The sequence below is a fragment of the Ictidomys tridecemlineatus genome, chromosome 6 (genome assembly GCF_052094955.1).
Source record: "Ictidomys tridecemlineatus isolate mIctTri1 chromosome 6, mIctTri1.hap1, whole genome shotgun sequence".
In the NCBI taxonomy this organism is placed as follows: Eukaryota; Metazoa; Chordata; class Mammalia; order Rodentia; family Sciuridae; genus Ictidomys; species Ictidomys tridecemlineatus.
The window spans coordinates 78,450,867-78,476,286 of NC_135482.1; the positions used below are offsets into that span (position 1 = coordinate 78,450,867).

Sequence of the window (25,420 nt, forward strand, 5' to 3'; positions counted from 1 at the left end):
TGACTTTAATTCAATCTTACAGATTCCTGGGCCAGTTCTCTCAACTATTTGTTTCATTATAAAATTTTTATTTAAACAATTGTTAAATGCCAATAATAATAATAGGGTTAAGTGGTAAGGTAACAACTGAGAAATGAAAGAGGGAAAACACCATTATTGTGTTATAAAATACAGTGTTCAGCACAGCAAATTAAAAAGAGTAAGGCTACAGATGCCTATGCTATCATATAAACTAAATAGCCCAATACTGTAAGTCAAAAGAAGCAAAGATAGAAAGGGCAGGGAGGAGAAGAAAACAGAAGGCAGAGTATGGAAAGCCTTTTACTCTAGTGTCTCCAAAGTTAAGTGTGGAAGTTAAAAGTCTGTATACTTTTAAAAAAAGTGTGTATAAATTATATGAACTGCAATTTTCATAAAAGACAAAATGAGATCTGCATAGGACAAAAGATATGCCTAAGCAACATATCATATTTGCACAAGGCCACTGAATGTCATGGATATTAGTAACAATTGTAAAAGCTTAATTCTACGGCAGACTGAGTGAAGATGAAGAATTCAGTTTGGTATTCTATAAGCCAAGATTGTAAACTACTCTTATTATATAAAAGCTGTAAGGACATATTTTTTTTTGTGTAGGAGGAACTCTTGTGCTTCTTGATGGCACATTATCTACTTTCTAATATGTGAAATTAATACAGACATTTATGAAAGGTTGTGCAAAACTACTGTATTTACAAAAAGGGCACAAAAGTGAATTCAAGAGTTGATGCACATGCATACTTCATTCACATCTTCAACAATGAAAGGTATTTAACACTACAAAACTAAATAAGAATACTAGCTTCAATGGCAGCTGTTAAGCACTGAAGTCACGTAAGTTACACCAGAATGGGCAAATATTGCCCAAGTAAAATTCTATTGTTAAAGCTGAAACAGGTTTAAGGCCATTCAAGTTCAAGCACAGTTATACAAATCTTTCAAAGCCCCTCCTATTTTCATTTGAATTTGTGATCTTTCTTCAAACTTGTGGCTTAAACTTCTGTTTGACAAAATCCAGAAGTACAGAAGAAATCAATACAGAGGTTACATTAAATAAGAGTAACATGCACAGCTATAATTCAGATAAGCGAGGAAGGCAAAACATTAAAATTGTAAAATTTGCTTATTACTTTTTGGAACCTATATTAGGAGTTAGGTAATATATACAAATATTTTCAAGTAGATTACTTATGTTGCTCTAACATGTCCTTTTCATCAGTGCACTGTTAAAACTAATCAAAACATCTACACATGTATATTCCCTTACAATAGCAGCACACACTATCGCTACCTGCAAAGCCGTCAGTCTCATTTAAATGACTTAGTGAATGAAAGGAAGAAAAAGTGGATAAGTAACATATGAGGAGAAATAATGGGAATTAGAAAATTCATGCGGGTCAGCTCTTTTAATCAGCCAGCCAGCTTGCTAGCAACAAGGGATGGTTTCCGTTGAGGAAGGTCCTGTGGAGTGGGAATATGGTCACCAGTGACCTCTGTCTTATCCGGGGCTGCAGTAGGAAGTTGCTTGTTCTTCATCTTTGCTTTTGCCATGTTGTAATCCCCAGAATCAAAATATTTTTGCCCTTTCTGCAATCCTTTCCTTTAAAAACCTGAACCTCCAGGCTTCTGTCCCAGGTGAGGATACCTTGCTTTTAATTTTGCTTCTTCAGTTTTCTCTGGACTAGTCACTTTATCTTCCATTTCCTTCTGCTCCTCTGCTGAGGCCGCCTCCGGGATTTCCGCGGACATAGTATTCCCTCGGCAGACAAGACGCCTGGAAAAGATGCGATTACCGGTGGTGGCCCAGGCCGCCCAGCTACCGCTGCTGCCGCCATAGGCCTCCCCACCTACCACCCTGTTCTCCCGCCGCCTTGTGACAACAGGAGCCTCCAGCGTCAGGGTGATGGCCGTCCCCGCCCCCGTGCCCATTACAATTCTTATTACACATATAGAGCACAATTTTTCATATCCCTGGTTGTATACACATTATATCCATACCAATTTTTGTCTTCCTGCATGTACTTTGGATAATGATGTCCATCACATTCCACCATCATTTCTAACACCATGCCCCCTCCCTTCCCCTCCCACCCCTCTGCCCTATCTAGAGTTGGTCTATTCCTCCAATGCTCCCCCTTCCTATCCCACTATAGAATCATCCTCCTTATATCAGAGAAAACATTTAGCATTTATTTTGGGGGATTGGCTAACTTCACTTAGCATATCTTCTCTAACTCTATTCATTTAACTGCAAATGACATGATTTTATTCTGTTTTATTGCTGAGTAATATTCCATTGTGTATATATGCCACATTATTAAAATTCATTCATCTATTGAAGGGCATCTAGGTTGGTTCCACAGTTTAGATATTATGAATTGTGCTGCTATAAACATTGATGTGGCTGTGTCCCTGTAGTATGCAGTTTTTAAGTCCTTTGGGTATAGACCCAGAAGAGGGATAGCTGGGTCAAATGGTGGCTCCATTCCTAATTTTCCAAGAAATCTCCATACTGCTTTCCATATTGGCTGCACCAATTTGCAGTCCCACCAGCAGTGTATGAGTGTACCTTTTTCACCAAATCCTCACCAACACTTATATTTTATCTTCATAATAGCTATCATTCTGAAATGGAGAAAAATTGAAGGCATTCCCTCTAAAAACTGGAACAAGACAGAGATGCCCTTTCACCACTTCTATTTAACATTGTTCTTAAAACACTGGCCAGAGCAATTAGACGAAAGAAATTAAAGAAATACACATAAGAAGAACTCAAATTGGCCCTATTTGCTGATGATATGATAATATACCTAGAGGACCCTAAAAGCTTCACCAGAAAACTTCTAGACCTAGGAAATGAATTCAGCAAAGTAGCAGGATATAAATCAACACCTATAAATCAAAGGCATTTCTGTATATCAGTGACAAATCTTCAGAAAGGGAAATGAGTAAAACTACCCCATTTAAAATAGCCTAAAAAAAATACTTAGGAATCAACTTAACAAAAGAGGTGAAAGATCTATAAAATGAAAATTACAAAACCCTAAAGAAAGAAATCAAAGAAGACCTTAGAAGATGGAAAGATCAACCTTTCTCTTGGGTAGGCAGAATCAATATTATCAAAATGAACATACTACCAAAAGCATTATACAGATTTAATGCAATTCTGATCAAAATCCCAATGACATTCCTCATAGAAATAGAAAGAGCAGTCATGAAATTCATCTGGAAAAATAAGAGACCCAGAATAGCTAAAGCAATCCTTAGCAGGAAGAGTGAAGCAGGTGGCATCTTTTTGTTTTTTATTTTAAGACAGGGTGTCACCCAGTTGCTTAGGGCCTGGCTTAGCCTCCTAGGATGCTGAAATGACAGATGTGCCACCACACCCAGGAAAAATGATGTTTTGATGTACACATACGTTGTGAAATAATGACCATAATCAATCTAATCAACATAGGTGAAGTCTATTCATTCTGACAGATTTCATGACCTCTACTGAAGTGTACCCCTTTCCCAACAAATACCTTCATCAGTAATCTCTAAACAAAAGCTGACAAAATCCTTAACCAACCATGGATCTTTGTAGAAAGCCAGCATATTCCCAGAATCAATTTCCTCTGTTGCTTCAATTACCTGGAATCTTCCATGTCAGAGAACATTGCCAATTAATTTCCCTTTCCTTCCCATAAACCCTGACCTTATTTTGGTAAATATTATTAATAAATGTCTATGGTTTTTTGACAGGAAAAAAATTTCTGATTTCCATGCAACTGTGAAGAATTAAAGAATGCTCACATTTTTATGCATTGGCATTATTGGTGGAGAAGGCGCTGCTACTACTTTTTAAATTGAAAGCATTGCTTGTAATCATAATTTACTTTCCTGCCATTTTCTTCTTTTGTGGTCCCATAATTAAAGATTATGTTTTCTAGCATAACATTATGCACCCAATAAACACTTTCCCTACATTTACTCATTTAATCCTCATTAGAACTCTGTGCATTTAGGTATTATCATTTTACAGATTTGAAAAAAAATAACTAAAAGAGAGATGAAGTAACTTGAGTAAGACTACCACTAGCAAGTGGAGCTGGCTGTGAACTCCAGATTCTTTGCTTTGCTGCATTGGAATGGGCTAAAAGAGTAGACTTGAAGGACTTGAAGTAAGAAAATCAGTCAAAGTCCCAAAGGCTAAGATCTCAGTTAATCCCTTCAGTGTTCTTTTTTTTCCGGTTTATAAAATAAAGTGTGTTGGATGTTTTTTAAGACTCTTTGCAGGTTTTCCTGATTTCAGACATTTGGGGCAGGCCTTTTGGTGGAGATTTTAAACCTCCCTCTGAACTCAGAGAACCTGGTCCATTACTGGTTATTTCCTTCCAAATGTAAAGAATCTCTCCCTTTTACCTCATGAAATCCCATTTCCTGATCATGCTAATTAGAGCCTGGAGCTAAAAATGGAAGCCTGACATTTAAGCTATTACATTATTGTTCTTCTCTTATTGTATGTGCTATAATTTCCACAAGAAATTATTTGGTTTCTGTAATGAAAGCTCTAGAATCTTAACAAAGTCACTTCTTGTAACAGGCTTTCTACTCCTGAACTGTGAGATCATTAATTAACACAGTCTCCGTGGTCAGGCATGCTGTGTTTGCAGCTTGTGATTTGGATGGAAAGCGATAAACATTGCCTCTGATCAAGTTCCATCCCTCTGCTGCCCAAGTCCCCAAACTTTCCACTTCAGTTTGCAGCCCCTGTTCCACTGTAATCCTCAGCTTTATGCACTATAGGCTTTGTTTCAGAGAGAGTTGGTCCGGCTGGGGCCATAATACCAATCCTTTTTTCTCTTGTCTCCCTTTTGTTTTGATCCTGCAGGGCTGTCACTTTCTCAATAAATAAACAGATTTCTTCAGAGGCAGAACTCCTCTGATGTGCATTATGGCTTTTTTGCTATACTTTGATATGCTCTGCAATTTGATGGCACTGAAAAATAATCTTGGCCTAATTGGAAGCTGCAGCAACAGCAGAGTTACACCCAGCTGTGCTCAGTGAAGCCTCCTTGGAGGCTATGTGTTTGCTCCCTATCCTGTTATCATGTTTACCTGCATTATTGTCTCAATAGTTTTGGTACTAATCACATGGAAGTACCTTTTAGAAAGGGAAAATCTTCTAAATCTACTTTGGATTCTTGGTAAAAACAAATTTCCCCTCCTTCATTCTGCTGTCCTCCCCCTTCCTTCACTCCCCTCTACCCCTCCGTAATGTTTCTATATTGATGATGATATCACCTTAAGTGACATGGTTCCTAGCCTTTTCTGATCAGTTTCAAGGAAATTTCTTTAAGTGCTGTTGATAGCAAATTTTCCAGCATAACTGGAGACCACTGCAATAGTGTGCCCACCACATAATCAAGATGAGATTTTTAAGATTTTAAGGAATAAAAGCATCAATGGTTTCAAAAATCACTGTAAGGTTTGTAGGGTGTGCTGAGCAAAGAGAGTGGGGGTTCCGAACATGCCTGAAAGCAGCTAGGGTGGGATGTCATCATGGGGAAAGAGGTTTGGCTCACGGTTCTGCTTTTATTCTTTCCCTCTTGACTTGATAGGATCAGGAATGGTTGAAAGAAGTCTTCATTTCAAATTTAGAGAGAGTTACTCTGGGTTTATTTAGATGAAGATACAGGAAGTAGCAGAATCCCTATTACTAAAAGATCAATACTGTATTTAAACATCCTGTATGACTCTGAAAGCAGCTTTCATGTAAATTGCTTTTGAATTATAGTAAGAAAATCAAAGACATCTATCCAATAGGCAGAGGTTCGAACAGAAACCTGAGGCCATTTCCCAAGGCAGGCTGCTTCTCCCCTCCCAGCCTGCAACTCCATGTTCTGCCCACCCTTGCCTGGCAGACCCAGAGTGAGGCAGCAGCTCTCCCAGGCTTGTGGGGCTGGGTGTCCCCGAGACTGCACTGTGTGTTTTTATGAAGCAGTGTCAGATGAACCAGAAAACAGTGTATGATTTTTCTCTTCTTTTTATGTCAATATTTGGCAATTCAGTCAGGCATGGAATTCTAAGTCTAGGTCTAGGTAGAATCTGCATATGAAGGCTTTGGTCTTGCAAAAGACCAGGAAGTCAGAATGGAATTTACTTCCTTCATAGGCAACCTATTATTGAGATTCAAAGGCAGTCCTCCAAATAGCGCTTGCAGGTTTAAACACAAGCGTGCACTGGGGATGCATTAGTATTCAGTAGGATCAGAATAACATTTTGAATTTGAATATTAGGTTGTCAAAAATGGGACCTCATGTTCTGTCCCCTCTACCCCCATGGAAAGTCATTTGTGTGTGCTTCTGATGACTTTGAAATATTATGCCAGGAAGATGAATTCTACTTACACATAATCAACTGTGGAAAAATAGTAGATCAAATGAACATCTTTATAGAAATGCCAAAAACCTTTATACTAGAGCATCTTGCCTCCACATGGCATTAATTATGAGCTGGGAATAAGTAATACTTTTATGATACCTTGACATTTATCCGGGTTCATTATTTTATAAACAATATTACTCACTAACAGTCTTTCAGTTCTGCCTTTATTATATGATGAATTTATTCTAAAAGAGGAATTTCTACATTAATAAAGGGCAGATTTATAATTGAGTTTTATAAAGATTTTATCAGTAATTCTTAAAAATCATATATATATATATGAGCTTACCTCACATTCTTTGATCTACTCTTCTGTATTCTTTTTGTTCACTTTTTTTTTACTAAATTTTGTGTTAAATACTAGGTAGACATAAAGAATTTATTTGAGCACATATCAAGATTAAAAAACTAAAACAGAGAATAAGTTTGCATTGTGTGCCTTTTCTGATTCTGTGTTCATCAAATTCCATGTTTTTGAATTGGGTTAATCCCTTTCTTCTCACTGTTGTGTTACCATATGTTTGTTCCTCTACACACCATATAGTTTAGTTTTATATGGTTTCAAGATGTATGTACAGATACCTTTAGATTCACCTTTGAAATTCATGTAGCTGAAATTCACTGAATTCTACTTCCTGTGAATGTATCCAACACGTGTGACTATAATACTATATATCTATAATCCTATAAATAAACATTCAGGTTTTCAGGGGTTTCTTCTTCTTCTTCTTCTTCTTCTTCTTCTTCTTCTTCTTCTCCTTCTCCTTCTCCTTCTCCTTCTCCTTCTCCTTCTCCTTCTCCTTCTCCTTCTCCTTCTCCTTCTCCTTCTCCTTCTCCTTCTCCTTCTCCTTCTCCTTCTTCTTCTTCTTCTTCTTCCTCCTAACACTAACAGTGCTGTTATGAACACAATCCCACAAGATCTCTGATGATCAAGATTTTCTTTTAAGGAAGTATTCCTAGCTGTGGCATTTCAGGGCACAGGAAATGGACTTCTCCATTACCAGATAAGCCAAAATGTTTCCCAGAGTGATTGCCTCAGTATACTATCTTGTGTCAATGGACTGTGTGATCAAGAGGTGTCAAAACTGGCATATTTTAAAATATCACCAATTTGGTGGGTGTCACATAGCATCTCATCATCATTCTGCTTTATTTTCTCATGACTCCTAGTGATACTGATCACATTTTACGTTCATTGTTGGCCATTTGATTTACTTTTAAATGAAGTGGCTCTTTTTCTATTGGACTATTAAGTTTCAACAAGAATTTTTATACCATGAAATGTAGTATTTGTACAATTTGATCCAGTCTTACAACACATCCACCCCCGTAACTCGCAATACTCCTATCAATGTAGAAAATACTTCATCTTCCTCCAAGTTCTCCCGTGCTCTTTTCAGTTGATTCCCCCAATCCAGAAGCAGCCACTGATCTGATCATGAATTTTGCCTGTATGGAAGTTCCAAATAAGTAGAATGATCTAGTATGTTGTACTTTTTAACGTTTGCCTCTTTTCACTTAGCAAAAGGTTTTTAAGATCCATTTATGTTGTTGTATCTCCCAGACAGTCTTTGTTATTGCTCAGTGGTCTGTTTATTCATTTGTATAAACACAGAGACTATTTTCAGTTTTTAGCCATTATGAATAAAGCTGCTGGGATGAGCTTTTATTAGAGAATAGCTGATTCAATATCCTTCTCATCTGTGTGAAAGTTGATTATACAAACTATTACTCCCAACTAAAACAGAGTCAAGAGGACATGGGGAAAGCATTCAGTTTGCCTACTCCTGTCTTAACAACTGTCTCCAAGCCTAATCCAAAACTACAGGATCTAACTGTAACTCTAAGATTAGAAATCTGACCTAGCAACTCCTGACACTCACTAATCAGAGCTCACTATATGGGTTTGTTGTTATCATTCTTTTGTTTGTTTGTTTATTTATTTATTTTTTGTATTTTGCAGTATTGGGGTCTGAATCCAAGGCCTCATGCCTACAAGGCAAAAGGTCTAACACTGAGTCACACAGCCCTCTCTCCTCATTTTATTTGGAGACTTGATCCAGTTAAAGTGCCCAGGTTGGCCTTGAATTTGCAGTCCTCCTGCTTCAGCCTCCTGAGTCACTGAGATTTCAAGTGAGCCCCGCCATGAACTCACTACCTCTTAAAAGATGCTGCCAGTGCCAGTGAACTTTCTTTTCATAACAATTCACATGACTTCTTTCCCCACTAAAACCTTACCCTTTCTTTGTTTTCCTAGCTTCCAGAAGACACCCTAGCCTGTGTGCGTGTCCTAAATTGAAATTCTGCTTCTTGTGCATTATTACAAATAAATGCTTTGTGTGAAAATTCATCTCTCTATATTTTGTTCCAAGTTAACAGCTAATTCTAACATCTGGGTTGATTTTAATTGACTGATTATCCTCTGCATAATATCTTCTTGTCTCTTTGCATGCCTGGTAGTCTTTCATTGGATATCAGACATTGCAAAACTTACCTTGTTGAATGATGAAAATTTTTGTATTCCTATAGATTTTCTTGTGATTTGCTTGAAACAGATTGCTGTTTCAGGCTTAACTTTCATGATTTTTTTAGGCAGTTCTGGAACTGTGCCCAGTCCAGGGCTAATTATTCCTCACTATTGAGATCTTCGTGAGTGCTCTACCCCATGCCCTGTGCACTGAGGGTTTCTTCCCAGTTGGGCTGATGAGAACAGGCATTGTTACCAGCCAGACTCACTTGAGCGCCAGGCTCTATTCCCTCCACTTCTTTTCATGATTCTTTCTTGGGTAGTTTCCTCCCAGTGCTAATTTTCCAGGGGGACCCTGAGCAGGTCTCTGAAGAAGAAGCTCTCTCTCCACACCCACCACCACCCCTTCAGCAGCTCTCTCCTCTCTGGGAAGACTGACTTGTGAACTCTAGCTGCCTTGGCTCTTCTGGGCTCTCAACTCATCTCCAGTCAGGGAATCCACCTCTGTTCTGCAGCCCAGAAACTCTCAAAGCAGAGAGCTGGAGCCAGAGTTGGGCTCACCTTTACTGTTTCCCATCTCTCCAAGATCACAGGCCCTCAGTACCTGATCTCCACTGTCTTGAAAACTGTTACTTAGTGCATTTTGTTTCAGGGGCATTTGTTTCAGGTAGAGGACACATCTGGTCCCTGTTACTCCCCTTTGGTCAGGCAGCACCAACATTTGAAACACATTGGTCTGGCACCCGGGGAAGGATTGATAAATTCAGGATGTCTAAGAAGTGCATGTTCTTTAAAAGAAGAGGCTGAGGGTATAGCTTAGTGGTAGCACATTTTCCTAGAAGGCCCTAGGTTCAATTTCCAGCACTGGGAAAAAAAAGAAAGAAAAAAAGATGGGAGAAATAGTCACTAAGGGGTAGAGGCTGAAAGGAGAACCAGAATGACACCTGACACCACTCAGATGAGGCAGAGGGAAGGATTTTCCAGGGTCCTCTGTTTTCTCTCTATGCCTAAATCAGGTTAGCATCCTGCTCAGCTTCTTCCAGCCTCAGTTTTTGTTATGGTCCCATTGAGGTTTGGAGACTGGAAGAGAACCCATTACTAACAGGAAGAAATGGGGTTGAAAAGAATAATTCTCACCAATTCTAAGCACATGTAGGAGTTAAACTTTTGTCTTCTTTGGAAATCTGAATGCTTTTGCCAGTGTCTTTACATAAGAAGTGTTTTACAGGGGCATCACACTATTGTTGGTACTGCTTCTACTTGGTATAAAATGAACAGCCCAAAATGAACAAGCTGGTTGATTTAGGGGTTTTCTTCCTTATCATATTTATTTTGAGGGAAAGTCTCTGTTATGTTGAAGAGCAATGTCCTCTCCTGAAGAGCCTTCCAGAAATGAGATAGCTGATCTAGAACTGATTTGTATAATGATCCCAAGAGCATTGTGCCCAGTGCTTGAGGAATTTCAGTACCTCTTTAATGTTCTGCCTCAGGCTCCCCCATCTCTGAACAGCTCCCACATCTGCTCCAACTATTCAATCCTCCTTACTTCTTTCTAGCAATGTTAGAAATATAGTGCCATTTGCAGTTTGCAGCTTGAGTTAAACCAATGACACAAACATCCTAGAGCAATGCATTTAAACTTTTGGTATTAGACCATGAAAGATAATGCAGAGCCATTTCAGCAAGTTTGAGAGACTAGAAATGCATAGAGCTAAGGCAGCACTTGGAACTCACTGAAACCTGGTTTTCTTTTAACAATCCTTTATCATGTCCCCTTTTAACTCACAGCATAAAACTCATTGCTTCCTTCCCTTGTAAGATATCGAAGTCTAATATTTGCTAATCTGAAAATAATTTCCTAACAGTTCAGGTTAATGACAAACACTGGGCATTTCTGCCATTTGGCTCCTCTGCCACATGGTCCCTGAGATCCCTGAAATAGGAACACAGTTCCAACAAATGCAGAGAAAGCAGCCAGCAGACTAATTGGCAGGCAGCAGGGAGCAGGAGCAGCCACAGTGACTACAAGGGATCCCCTGTGTCTTCACAAGCCTGAAGATTTTCTGAAGACCCCTGCAAGGTGGTGCAGGCCGGGTTGGAGGAGCTCAGTCAGAAGCCAGTGAGCACTGTGGCAGCTGCTGACTGAACAATATTGTTCAGTGGGAATTAGGAAAATGAATGAGAAAAATGGAAATTGACTACAAACTGTTTTCTTGGCTGAGGAGGGGAAAGAGTATCGCTGAATTCTGTAGGACTGAAAAATTTTTCTCATTTGCTGCAAACACATTAATACAACTTCCCTTTTGCTCATCATATCCTACTGTTGACCCTTTTCCTAAGCGTCTCAAATTTCCATGTCTACAAAGGATGATCTGCCCTCAGACTACAGAGATTCATCTTTCACATCATTTTCTTCCTCCAGATTATGATGCTGAGGTATATTATACTTTTAAATAAATTTTATGTTCTGTGAACATCATATCTTAGCATAACATAGCAACCTTAAGAAACCAAACTTACAGGTAATTGTACAGTCAAGAATTAAGGTTAGGGCTGGGGATGTGGCTCAAGCGGTAGCGCGCTCGCCTGGCATGCATGCGGCCTGGGTTTGATTCTCAGCACCACATACCAACAAAGATGTTGTGTCCACCGAAAACTAAAAAATAAATATTAAAAAATTCTCTCTCTCTCTCTCTCTCTCTCTCTCTCTCTCTCTCAATTTTTTTTTTGAAAAAAAAAGAAAAAGAATTAAGGTTAAAGGACAGGGATTGTGGCTCAGTGGTAGAACACTTGCCTCACATGCATGAGGCACTGGGTTCAATTCCCAGCACTACATATAAATAAATGAATAAAGGTCCATCCACAACTAAAAAACTTTTTTTTAAAGAATTAGGGTTAAATTAATTAAAAGCAGTAGGTCTAAAAGTGTTTTTACATTGTAAACACATTTTGGTAAGTGAACAAATAGCCACAAAAATAGCATTCACTTGTGATTATTACCAACCAGCATTTGAATTCCTCAAAAGAAAAGCTAAACAGATTCAGGCAAGTGGAGAAGATTTCTTTGCTTTCTTTCCCAGTTTTTATTTTTCCACTTTCCTTTGGAGATCTATGACATTTTCACTTAAAACTTTGCATCCTGATATACCTGATTTTATCCCTGCATAGACACTCCTTTTCAATGCTGCTAATAATTTTCTTCCTTTTGTTTTTCAGTTTCTTGCTTAATTCTTTCTTTCTTAATGTGTCAAGTATAATGCTAAGCACTTTACATGAATTATTTTACTTCTTCTATATACTAATGTATCAAGTAGATATTTTACAAGAAACAACTCAGGGACAAATGCACAAGATCACACAAGACAAAGTCATCATCTAAAACTTGGAAGTTTGACTGCAAAGTCTATATTCTTAAAACTAAAGTCTAAATACTTTCTACAAATATTCCAACTTGTATTCTTCCTTCATACTTGCTATTTCTGTTTATTATGATGGTATAATGAATTTAATTCTCTGTTAATGGGGGTGGGAGGACATTGCTATTTAATATTTTTTTCCTCTTCTGAGTTTCAACACTTATTACATAGGCTTTTTAAAAATTAATTTCTCTCTCAGTTGCAGAACTAAACTGGAAGAATATGCTTTTAGCAAAATAATCATCTGTTCCATTCTCATATTTCTGTTTACAACAGAAAGAAATTTACCTTACTCAGAGGATTCAGGATAAAGTTTTGTTGGGACATTACTCTTGGTTCACAATGCTGATTTGCTTTGCAAATATCCAAACATCTTGGGTTTGTCATGCTTTAGAGATTTCTCCTATTAGACATCTCCTGGAAAACCAAAACTTGTTTAAAGGCTCAAGAGAATACACTCTGGATGCTGTGTGACTTTTGATTTTTTTTTAACATGGAAAACATCTTGTCTTTTAAATTTATTGACTAAAACCAAGTATTTCAGAGGATTGCTATTCTGAGTAAGCCAGAACTCTCTTTTGAAAATTCCAATGTAGTTCTAAATCTAAGCAGTCATTATAGGTAAATTCTTTCTGATCAGGATCATTGATGTAGGGTCCATAGCCTTTTGAGAGTCCCATTTCAATTGTCTGCAATATTTTTCCATTAGAATTTCAGAGAGATCCCTAAATGGTTATGAGCCATGGCTCTGGATGACTTTTAAAGCTACTTTCAACCAAATTATTTGCTTCTGTAACTTTTTTTCCCTGACTAATAATTTCTCTATTCTTTTCATATATGGTATTTCCTTTTAGAAAAAAAATCATATTAAATTTGTGGGAGCTTTCCTGCAATTTAAGTTTTTACTACTTACTCAATTATTTATAACTCCTTACTGTGCTGGTCACTGTCTCAAAGCAATATGGAACATGATATCCTCTCAGATTAAAACAAGATACGTCATTGTACATCACTATAGCATCTTGTACTTTTCCACCATAATGTGTATTATATTTTGTAGTTTGAAAAGGTAAATACTATGGATTTAAGATCCCATCTTGCTGGTTGGGACTGTGAGGATAGAAGAAGAAATATTACATGATAAGAAAGGGGAAGGATGATTTCTGAAGCCACACAACAAAAGTGTTGCAGGAGAGAAGGGGCAGGAAAGTAGGCCGCAGGAAGGGAAGGCTTCTCAGTGGAGACTCAGAGGTATCCTGAAGACAGAATTGGGGAGTGACCATGTCCAGGTCAGCTGAAGATCAGGATCAATAAGAAAGGGGCTGGGATTGTGGCTCAGTGGTAGAGAGCTCACCTAGCACAGGTGGGACCAGGGTTCAATCCTCAGCACCACATAAAAATAAAGGCATTGTGTTGTGTCCATCTACACCTAAAAAATAAATATTAAAAAAAAGGCAAGAAAGACCACATGATGAAGACTGAAAGCCAAGAAGAACAGAAGAATGAATCTGTGGAATTTTCCTTGTTGCTCTTCTGTATAAGAGTATAATAGCAGTCCTGTAGGCAGGCACACGATGGCTATAGTTAGGCTCCTTTGCTGAGGCTTGTGGTAGGCTGTTTTTGATATGTATCCAGGGTCATGAACACCCTGATTCAGGTAGGTACTCAAGGTCATAAACATTTGTTTGTGAACATGTACTCACTTATGTAACCTGTTGGCAATGGACCTTTTTCCTTTGGTCTACACATACAAAGGGTCTATGGAATGACTCAGGGGGCTGGAGCTGAAGACTGGGGGTGCTGCTGCCTCTGAATAAAGCACATCTATTATCTCAATTGCACCTTGCACCCTTTTCCACCTGCCAGGATGCCAAACCTGTTTCCCAAGGCCTGAGCCCTCTGAACCCTATAGCTCAGATGCCCAGTGACTGAAGAACAGAGAACGTCAGATTTGTATGGAGCACAAGAGTGAGATGGTAAAAGGAGTTGTTCGATGAGAGTTAAGAAAACTCTCTACCAGCAGAAGTCACAGAATATCCATCAACCAAACCTCATCTATCCCAAATAGCCTTATAAAAGTCAAACCTGGATTTTTCAGGAAGAAGCCAGAACCATCAAAAAGCACCAGAATGCCCACTATGATCAAAACAGGCTTCAGCCATAAGGGGCCCTACACAATAGTTCTACAACCAAGTTAACTACCTACCAGCCAAAAACTAAGTAGTTACCTAACTTCTACATAGGAAAAGCAACAATTATCAAAATGGCAGGTGTTTGTGCTCAAAAGAATTCTGTATTTTGTTTATTGTTGCCATATTGAAATTCTTAATAATCTTGTTTTTATTTTATTTAATTTATTCATTTTTATTTGTTCTACACAGTTGTACATGACAGAGGAATACATTTCAATTTATCATACACAAATGGAGTGCAACATTTCAATTCTCTGGTTGTTCACACTGTAGAGATGCACCATTCATGTAATCATGAATGCAGCTGGGGTAATGATGTTCATCTCATGGTCTCTGAGCATGCCCTGAGCAGAGGAGGGATATTAGGAAGCATGTATGCAGTTGTATCCTGTAGCAGCAAAACCTTCAGATTCAGGAATCAGGCCTAGTAAGACTAGCCACTTAACATGCAAGAATATGCCTCAAAGCAGTCCTAGATGCCACAGGACTGCAAGTGGGCAGCCAGAGCAAGACCAGGGTCCAAACTGATGAAGCCAGCAACATAAAAGTAGCACATGGGGACAGGGCTGAGGGCATCAGTGCAAAACCAGCTTGTCTGCCCATTCTCAGAACCTGCCCCTTTGCCATTCATACAAATATTAACTCTTAAATTGAGAGGTAGGAGAGTAACTATTACAGCCAGGTAATAAACTTAGTCAGCAAATTATTACAAAGTAAAAGTTTACACATGGACTTTTCAAAAGTGTATAACAAGTAGTTATAAGAATTTTTTAGAATTTAGGATTGTTGCTTTAGAAAACTGCTACAATGTTGAAAGGCAAATATTCATAGACTTATGATTATTTAAAAGGCAAATAATATTTAGACTTATAAATAATCACATTACATGAAAAATAACTATTTTTGTACAAAGCTTCAGATAAACCAATTGTTATAGAAGACTTTTAAATTTTTTAAATTAAAGATACAGCAATTGATTACAATTTAAATCATATACAAATAATGAACCATTTTGTGTATCTTGAACAAGTTACTAAAAATATCAGAAGAAACACTAATTGTACACATTCACATTTAAAATTAAATTCAGAATTACACAAAACTGATTTGTATTAATAATTAAATTTTTTAGAAAAATATTTTCCCTTAATCATCAACTCCAGGTTTTCTAAATTTCATATTATGAAAGAATTTATTAGAAAATTATCTAAATGTTGTCATAGTCTCTAAAATACACATAACAGGTACATAAGAAAAGTAATCTTTCCCAGAATTAAAAATCTTTGAAAATTATTTATGATCTTTAATTTTCCAAGGGTGACCAACATGGGCTTCAATTATATTGACCAAAGAGAAAGTTGCTGAATTTCCAGGTTCTGATCCAGTGGATGGGAAACTTGAAAGTCACCTTTCTATTCTAACTACAAGTAAAAAGCTAAACAAACTGTAAAATCAATTCTTCTTAAATCCATTAGAGAAGAGAGGCCACAGGGCACACTGCTGACCCCAAAAGTGAAGAGACCAACAGCAAATACAGAAAATCACAGCTCACCAGTACTGTGCCCATGGACAGAAACATCCACAGGAACTCATGTCAGGAAAACCTGAGCTGTAATTACTGAATTGCTTGAGGCTGGGTATGGACAAGTTGGAAAAAACTCCAGTGCTGAGATGCCTTCACAGACACACTTTGGAGTTTTGTCTTCTAGATCTTTCACAGTGAATATTGGAAAGGAAAAAAAATCTCATTTGCTTCTAACTGTGGGGAGTGGGGAGAGGAACCATTTTAAAATACAACAAAGCATTCCAGTACATTTTTTTAAAGTATTTTCCCTAAGGAGAAACTATTTAACCGGAGCCTAACCTCCTAGGTCTTATAGCAGCCTAACTGACCTAGGAAGGGAAATATCCAACTCCAGCTGGCTCCAATCTTCCATGTGGGATTGAGGGCTAGGATATTGTAATGTCCTTGCTGCTTGTATAACCAAGCTAAAGAAAAATCACATGATTATATCAATAGATGGATAAAAAAATATTCAGCCAAATCTAATACCCATTCAATACAAAAACTCTTAGTAAAGTAAAAATAAAGGGAAATTTCCTCAATCTGCCAAAGCACATCTACAAAAATATCTACAGCTAACATTCTACTTAATGATTAAAAAACATAGATTTCCCACCAAGATCATAAAAAGGTAATTATGCCCCGTCTCACCACTACTTTTTAATATTATATTGGAAGTTCTATCCAATGCAATAAGACAAGAAAATGAAATAAAAGATACATACTTTGAGAAGAGAGAGATAAAATTATCTGTTTGAACATGGTGTAATCATCTATCTAGAAAATCTAAATAAAGCTACAAAAATATTCATGGAACTCATAAGCTTAATATACAAAAGTTAATCACTATCCTATATTCTGGCCATGAACAAGTAGAATTTGAAATTAAAACACAATATCATTTACATTAGCACCCACAAAAAATGGATTACTTACATATAAATCTAACAAAATATGTACAAGATCTATAAACCAGGCATGAAAAAAGCTCTGATGAAAGAAATAAAAAGAACTAAAAAATAGCAAGATATTCCATATCCACACACAAAATGACTCAATATTGTCAAGATGTGAATAAAATTGGTCTATAGATTCAATTTAATCTTGATCAAAATCCCAGAAGATAATTTTGTGAATATCAATAAACTGATTCTAAAATTTATATGTAGAGGCAAAAGACCCCAAATAGCCAACAAATATTAAAGGAGGAAAGTGAAATTGAAGGACTGACACTACCTAACTTCAAAACTTACTATAAAGCCATTGTAATCAATATGATGTGGTATTGGCAAAAGAATAGGCAAATATATCAGTAAAACAGAAAAGAGAGCCCAGTAATAAGCCCACATAAAAATAGTAAACTGATCTTTGACAAAGAAGCAAAGACATTACAATGGAAAAAATATAAGTGTTGTTTTTCAATAAATAATGATCAAAGAACTGGACATGCAAAAAAAATCAAAACAAAAACTAAACAACCCAGATACAGATATTATTCTACTCACAACAATTAACTCAAAATAGACATAAATGTAAAATGCAAAACTATAAAGCCCATAGAAGATAAAATCTAAATAACCTTGGACTTAATAAATTTTTATCTGATACCAAAAAGCATAATTCATGAAAGGAGCATCTTGGTAAACTGTATTACATTAAAATTAAATTTTCTCACCTGTTCAAGATATTGCCAAGAGAATAAAAAGATAAGCTACAGACTAGAAAAAAATTGCAAAATATATAACTGGTAAAGGACTATTGTCCAAAATATACAAAAGTTATTGAATCTCAACAATAATAAAACAAATAAACCTAGTTTAAAAATGGGCCAAAGACCTTAATAGTCATCCCAGCAAAGATGGCAAATAGGCCCATGAAAAAATGTTCCATGTATCAGGGAAATATAAATTAAAACAGTCAGATATCATCAATCAACAAATATATAAAAAAATGTTCAACATCTCTAGTAATTAGAGAAATGTAAATCAAAACTACTCTAAGATTTCATCTTATGCAAGTAAGAATGGCCATTATCAAGAATACAAACAACAATAAGTGTTGGTGAGGATGTGGAGAAAAAGGTACACTCATACATTGCTGGTGAGACTGCAAATTAGTGAAACCAATCTGGAAAGCAGTATGGAGATTCCTTAGAAAACTTGGATGGAACCACCATTTGGCCAAGCTATCCCACTCCTCAATCTATACCTAAAGAACTTAAAATCTGCATACTATAGTAACACAGCCACATCAATGTTTATAGAAGCACAATTCACAATAGCTAAACTATGGCACCAAACTAGATGGTCTTCAAGAGATGAACGGATAAAGAAACTGTAGTACATATACACAATGGAATATTACTCGTATTACTCAGCATTAAAAGAGAGTAAAATTGTGGCATTTGAAGGTAAATGGATGGAGTTGGAGAATATCATGCTAAGCAAAGTAAGCCAGTCTCAAAAAACCAAAGGCCAAATGTTCTCTCTAATAAGTGGATGCTAATCCATAATGAGGAGTTGAGATGGGAAAAAATGGGGGAACTTTGATTGGGCAAAGGAGGAGGGAGGAAAGAAGAGGTGGAAGGAACAGGAAAGATGGTAGAATGCAATGGACATTATTACCCTAGGTACATGAACAACTGCATGAATGGTGTGACGCTACACTGTATACAACCAGAGAAATGAAAAGTTCTGTAGCAATTGTGTAAATGAATAAAAATGCATTCTGTTGTCATATATACCTACTTAAAATAAATTAATTTAAAATAAATATATTAAGAAATAAAAAAAATACCACAGCTTGCCTAATAGAATGTCCAAAATTCAGAACACTGACAACACCAAATGCTGGTGACAATGTGGAGGAGCTCCAATGCAAAATGGTACAGCCATCTTTGAAGGCAGTTTGGCAATTTGTTACAAAATTAAACAATCAATCAGACTCCTTGGCATTTACCCAAAGAAGTTGAAAGTTTATGTCCACACAAAAACCTGCACACAGTTGTTTACACCATCTTTATTCATAATTGCCAAAGCATAGAAGCAGCAGAGATGTCCTTCAATAGTTGAATGGATGAACTGTGGTACATATAAACAATGTAATATTATTCAGTGCTAAAAAGAAATGAGCTGGGGAGATCCAAGACTGCATTCTGTGTAGTTCTGTGACCTGGGACACAAGTAGTGACAATATTGCTTTTCTGTGACAGATATTCCTGCTCCTGTCCAGGAATCATGGCCACTGTGTCCATGCAGGGCTCCAGGCCTCAACATCAGAGTAGGTCTCTCAACTATTTGCACACACAGGACTCCTGGGTGCCCAAGAGGGACCATCAGCATCAGCACCCATGCAAAACCTTCAGTCACCCACCCAATCAGAAATCCTGGATGCCGCTCCAATGCAGGACACCTGGCAACTTCCCACATGCAGGGTCTATGGCCACCAGTCCCATGTGGACCCTCATCTACCAAGTAAGGACTTCCCTGTTGCCTCCATCCTTGGACTCCAAAGTAATGAAAATAGTCCCCTACAGCAGTAGCCTGCTTTCCTGCACCAGGGAACATCATGCAGGCTCTGAAGAAAGCCAACAGCCACACACTGCACACCACAGAGCTAGTCTCCAAACTTATCGTCCCATGCCATCACCCAGCTCCCTCCACCTGATCCAATACCCCATCACTAAAAGCAACTGCCTCAATCTTGGGTCCCCTTCATCACCATCTTTAGTGGAGACAACTCCCAGTTTGGAAGTCCAGCTGGCCAGGTACACAGTTTCTAACTCCCCCCTCTCCTAGCACCCACTAACCTGGCAGTGACTACCCAACACAAAATAGTTATCAGCAGGGCAGGTACACAGTGCATCCAAAGTGCCACACACAAGAGCATCAGAGAGAATTTTCCCTTATTAGGAAGTAGAAAAGGAGAAGGTGAGTGTGATACAGTTTAGAGACTAACACAGAGACCAGGAACTGGGAGGTCTTCAGGAGAGATAAGGAGATAAGACCAGGTGCTCATATCACATGAGTGCACCCAAAAAAAAGATGCTTGAGGTGCAGTCTCCCATCAGGGACCTGCAGGGGCCACACCCAACTTCCAGGTGCCTCCCAATTAGGACAAATCCTCCCACCTTGGTTACCTTCACCATCCTCAGGGCAAAGATACCAGCTAACAACAGATGACCCCACCTATTGGATGAGATGAGAAAAGAAGCAGGAAAGATACTGATCTCCAACTCAAACAATCCTTGCTTCTTCCTTTGAGATTTTTTTTTCTTCTCCCTCTCTATTCTCCCGCCCTCACATCCCCAACACATGTGAAACCAAGTACTTTGCATGGATTAGGATATGGAGGACTGCAACGACTGAATAGTATATTACGGTTGTGTTGTATATTCTTTGTTTTCCTCCAATTTTTACTATTTCAACATTTTTATTTTTCTTTATATGTTTGTTTTATGTACTCTACTGTCTTTTATGTACTTACTTGTCTACCAAAATTAGTTCCTCTCTATTCTCCTGCTACTAACCTTCTTCTTTAGATTTCTGCTTCCTAAGATATAATAACTCTATATCCTCACCTCCTACCTCCTCAGCACGTCTTTCTATACCTCACCCCTGGTTCTTTGTCCACCATCAAAAACTTTAAACCCTTTTACAAACCTACTGATTCTATTGTAGATAATAATTGAATTCATCATTTCTGTACATTGTGACCAAACTATAAATGTCTTAATAGCAACTATTTGCTTTTAGGTTGTATATGGTTTATATTGGGATCTGTTAAAATTGTCCTTCCCCTGAAATAAGAGGTATTGGATCCCTACAGGGGAACTATAATCCTATAGGGTAAAAACAGTAATGCCTCAGATCCACAGAGCTAGAAGGGAAGACACACGAGCAACATGAAAAGACAAAGGAAGAAATTGCTCCAACCAAATCAAGATCCCACATTATTAGAATCCATGGCCAGCACAGCAGACAAAATTACAGAGAAAGAGTTCAGAATGTGCATAATTAAAATGTTCTGTGGATTAAAGGATGATGTAAGACAGCTAAAACAGGCACCAAAAAATCATTTTGATAAAGAACTACATAAACAAATACAGGAAGCAGAAGTTTACTTCAATGGGGGTTCTAGAGAAAAACCAAACAGAAATACTTGAAATGAAATAAAAAATAAACCAAATTAAAAGCTCAATAGAAAGCATCACCAACAGATTAGACCACTTAGAAGACAGGACCTCAGACAATGAAGATAAAATATATGATCTTATAAAGAATGTAGACCACACAGTGAAAATAGTAAAAAACCATGAGCAGAACATTCGAGAAATATGGGATAGCATAACAAGACCAAATTTAAGAGTTATTGGAATAGAGGAAGGCATAGACATCCAAACCAAAGGAATGAATAATCTATTCAATGAAATAATATCAGAAAATTTTCCAAACATGAAGAAGAAATTGGAAAACCAAATTCAAGAGGCTTACAGGATGCTAAATGGACAACAGATCCACACCAAGGCACATTATACTGGAAATGCCTAACATACAGAATAAGGAGAGAATATTAAAAAGCATGAGAAAAAAGAATCAGATTACATATAGGAGGAAACCAACTAGGTTATGTGCAGATTTTTCAACCCAGACCCTGAAAGATAAAAGATCCTGGGAAAACATGTATCAAGCTCTGAGAGAAAATCAACCAAGAATCTTGTATTCAGTAAAATTAAGCTTTAGATTTTATCATGTAATAAAAATATTCCATGATAAACAAAAGTTAAAAAAATTTACAGCTAGAAAACCTGCACTGCAGAACATCCTTGGCAAAATATTTCATGAAGAGTAAATGAAAAACAACCATGAAAATCAGCAGAGGGAGGTATTACACTAAAGGAAAAACTAATCAAAAGAAGAAACATGTCAAGTTAAATAACAAAAATGGCTGCAAATACAAATCATGTCTCAATAAGAACCCTGAATTAATGGCCTAAACTCACCAATCAAAAGACATAGACTAGTTCATTGGTTCAAAAAATAAAAGAACCCAACAATATGCTGCCTCCAGGAGACTCATCTCATAGGAAAAGTCATCCAGACTGAAGGTTAAAGGTTGGGAAAAACATACAACTCACAGAGACTATGAAAACAAGCAGGGGTTCCATCCTCATATCAAATAAAGTAGACTTAAAGCTAAAGTTAATCAAAAGATATAAAGAAGGACATTCATACTGCTCAAGGGAACCATACACTAAAAGACTTGACAATTACAAATACATATGCTCCAAACAATGAAGCATCTATGTTCATCAAATAAATTCTTCTCAAGTTCAAGAGTAAAATTGACCACAACACAATAGTTCTGGGTGACTTTAACACACCTCTTTCACCACTGGGTAGATTTTCCAAACAAAAGCTGAACAAAGAAATTATAGAACTCAATAATACAATCAATAACTTAGACTTAACTGACATATAGAATATTTCATCCTTCAATGAATGAATACACATCTTCTTAGCAGCACATGTATTCTTCTCTAAAATAGACCATATATTATACCACAAAGCAACTCTTAGCAAATTTAAAAAAGTAGAGATACTACCCTGCCTTCTATCAGATCATAATGAAATGAAATTAGAAATCAATGATAAAATAAAAGCTACTCCAACACCTGGAGACTAAATAATATGCTACTGAATGAACAATGGGTTGCAAAAAAACATCAAGGAGGAGATTAAAAAATTCTTAGAGGTGAATGAGAATACCGATACAACATATCAAAATCTCTGGGACACTATCAAGGCAATACTAAGAGGAAAGTTCATTGCATGGAATTCCTTTCTTAAAAGAAAAAAAAGTAAACAAATAAATAACCTAGCATTACATCTCAAAGCCCTGGGGGGGGGGACACCAAAAGCAGTAGAAAGTAGGAAATAATTAAAATCAGAGCTGAAATCAACAAAATTGACACACACACACACACAAAAAAAAAATTTTAAAAATTGACCAAACAAAAAGTTGTTTCTTTGAAAAAATTAATGACATTGACAAACTTTCAGCCATGCTAATAAAGAGGAGAGAAAAAACTCAAATTACTAACATACATGATGAAAAAGAAAATATCACAACAGATGGTACAGAAATAGAGAAGATAAATCGTTTTGAAAACATGTACTCCAATAAAATAGATAATACTGAAGGTATCAACAAATTTCTAGAGTCATATGATGTGCCCAAATTCAATCAGAATGATATACACAATTTAAACAGATTGATTACAAGCAATGAAATAGACAATGCCATCAGAAGCCTACCAACCAAGAAAAGCCCAGTACCAGATGGATACACAACTGAATTCTATAAGACCTATAAAGAAGAACTAACATCTATACTTTTAAAACTATTTTATGAACTAGAAAAAGAAGGAGCACTTCCAAACTCATTCTATGACGCCAATATCTCCTGATTCCCAAACCAGGCAAAGACAAATTAAAGAAAGAAAACTTAAGATCAATATCTGTAATAAACATAGGTGCAAAAATTATCAATAAAATACTGGTAAATCAAATTTCAAAACATATCAAAATATAGTGCATCATGATCAAATGAGGTTTATCCCAGGATGTAAGGTTGGTTCAACACAGGGAAATCAATAAATGTAATTCATCATATCAATAGACTCAAAGATAAAAACCATATGATCATCTCAATAGATACAGGACAAAAGGATTCTACAAAATACAGCACTCATATATGCTAAAAACACTAGAAAAACTGGGGATAACAGGAACATATCTGAACATCATAAAAGCTATCTATGCTAACCCCAGGCCAACCTCATTCTAAATGGAGAAAAATTGAAAGCATTTCTTCTTAAAACTGGAACAAGACAGGAATGCCCTCTTTCACCACTTCTATCTAACATTGTTCTTGAAACACTGGCCAGAGCAATTAGACAGATGAAAGACATTATAAGAATATGTATAGGAAAAGAAGAACGTAACTTAGCTCTATTTTCTGATGGCATGATTCTATACCTAGAAGACCCAAAAAGCTACACCAGAAAACTTCTAAAACTAGTAAATAGATTCAGAAAAGTAGCAGGATAGAAAATCAACACCCATAAATCAATGGCATTTCTGTCTATTAGTGACAAATCCTCTGAGAAGGAAATGAGGAAAACTACTCCATTCATGATATCCTCAAAAGAAGAAAAATAAAATATAAGATATTTGGGAATCAACTTAATGAAAGAGGTGAAAGATCTATACAATTAAAACTACAGAACCCTAAAGAAAGAAATTAAAGAAGACCTTAGTAGATGGAAAGATCTACCTTGTTCTTGGATAGGCAGAATTAATATTATCAAAATGACCATACTTCCAAAAGCACTATACAGATTTAATGCAATTCCCATCAAAATCCCAATGGCATTCCTCATAGAAATAGAAAAAGCAATGATGAAATTCATCTACAAAAATAAGAGACCCAGAATAGCTAAAGCAATCCTAAGCAGGAAGAGTGAAGCAGGTGATATCCCTATACCAGACTTTCAAATATACTACAGAGCAACAGTAACAAAAACAGCATGGGATTGGCACCAAAACAGGCAGGTAGACCAATGGTACAGAAAAGAGGACACAGAGACTAACTCACAAAATTACAATTATCTTACATTTGACAACGGTGCCAAAAACATGCACTGGAGAAAGGATAGCATCCTCAACAAATGGTGCTGGGGAAACTGTAAATCCCTATGCAACAAAATAAAATTAAACCCCTATCTCTCACCATGCACAAAACTTAACTCAAAATGGATCAAGGACCTAGGAATTATTAAACCAGAGTCTCTGTGTCTAATAGAAGAAAAAGTAGGCTCTAATCTCCATCACATGATTAGGTCCCAAATTCCTTAATAAGATGCCTATAGCACAAGAATTAAAACCAAGAATCAACAAATGGGATGGATTCAAACTAAAAATTTTTTTCTCAGCAAAAGAAATAATATGTGAGGTGAATAGGGAGCTTACATCCTGAGAAGAAATTTTACCCCTCACACATCAGATAGAGCTCTAATTCTAGGGTATATAAAGAGCTCAACAAGATAAGCACCAAAAAACAAATGATCCAATAAATAAATGGGTCAAGGACCTGAATAGACACTTCTCAGAAGAGGATATACAATCAATCAATAAATATATGAAAAATGCTCACCATCTCTAGCAGTCAGAGAAATGCAAATTAAAACTACTCTAAGATACCATCTCACTCCGGTAAGAGTGGAAGCCATTATGAAGACAAACAACAACAA

General features: G+C 36.9%; 1 pseudogene; it reads right to left on the bottom strand.

Annotated features, from left to right (window-relative positions):
- Nucleotides 1-1,430: 1,430 nt before the first annotated feature.
- On the bottom strand, nt 1,431-1,794 carry LOC144378380 (cAMP-regulated phosphoprotein 19 pseudogene; annotated as a pseudogene).
- Nucleotides 1,795-25,420: the final 23,626 nt, after the last annotated feature.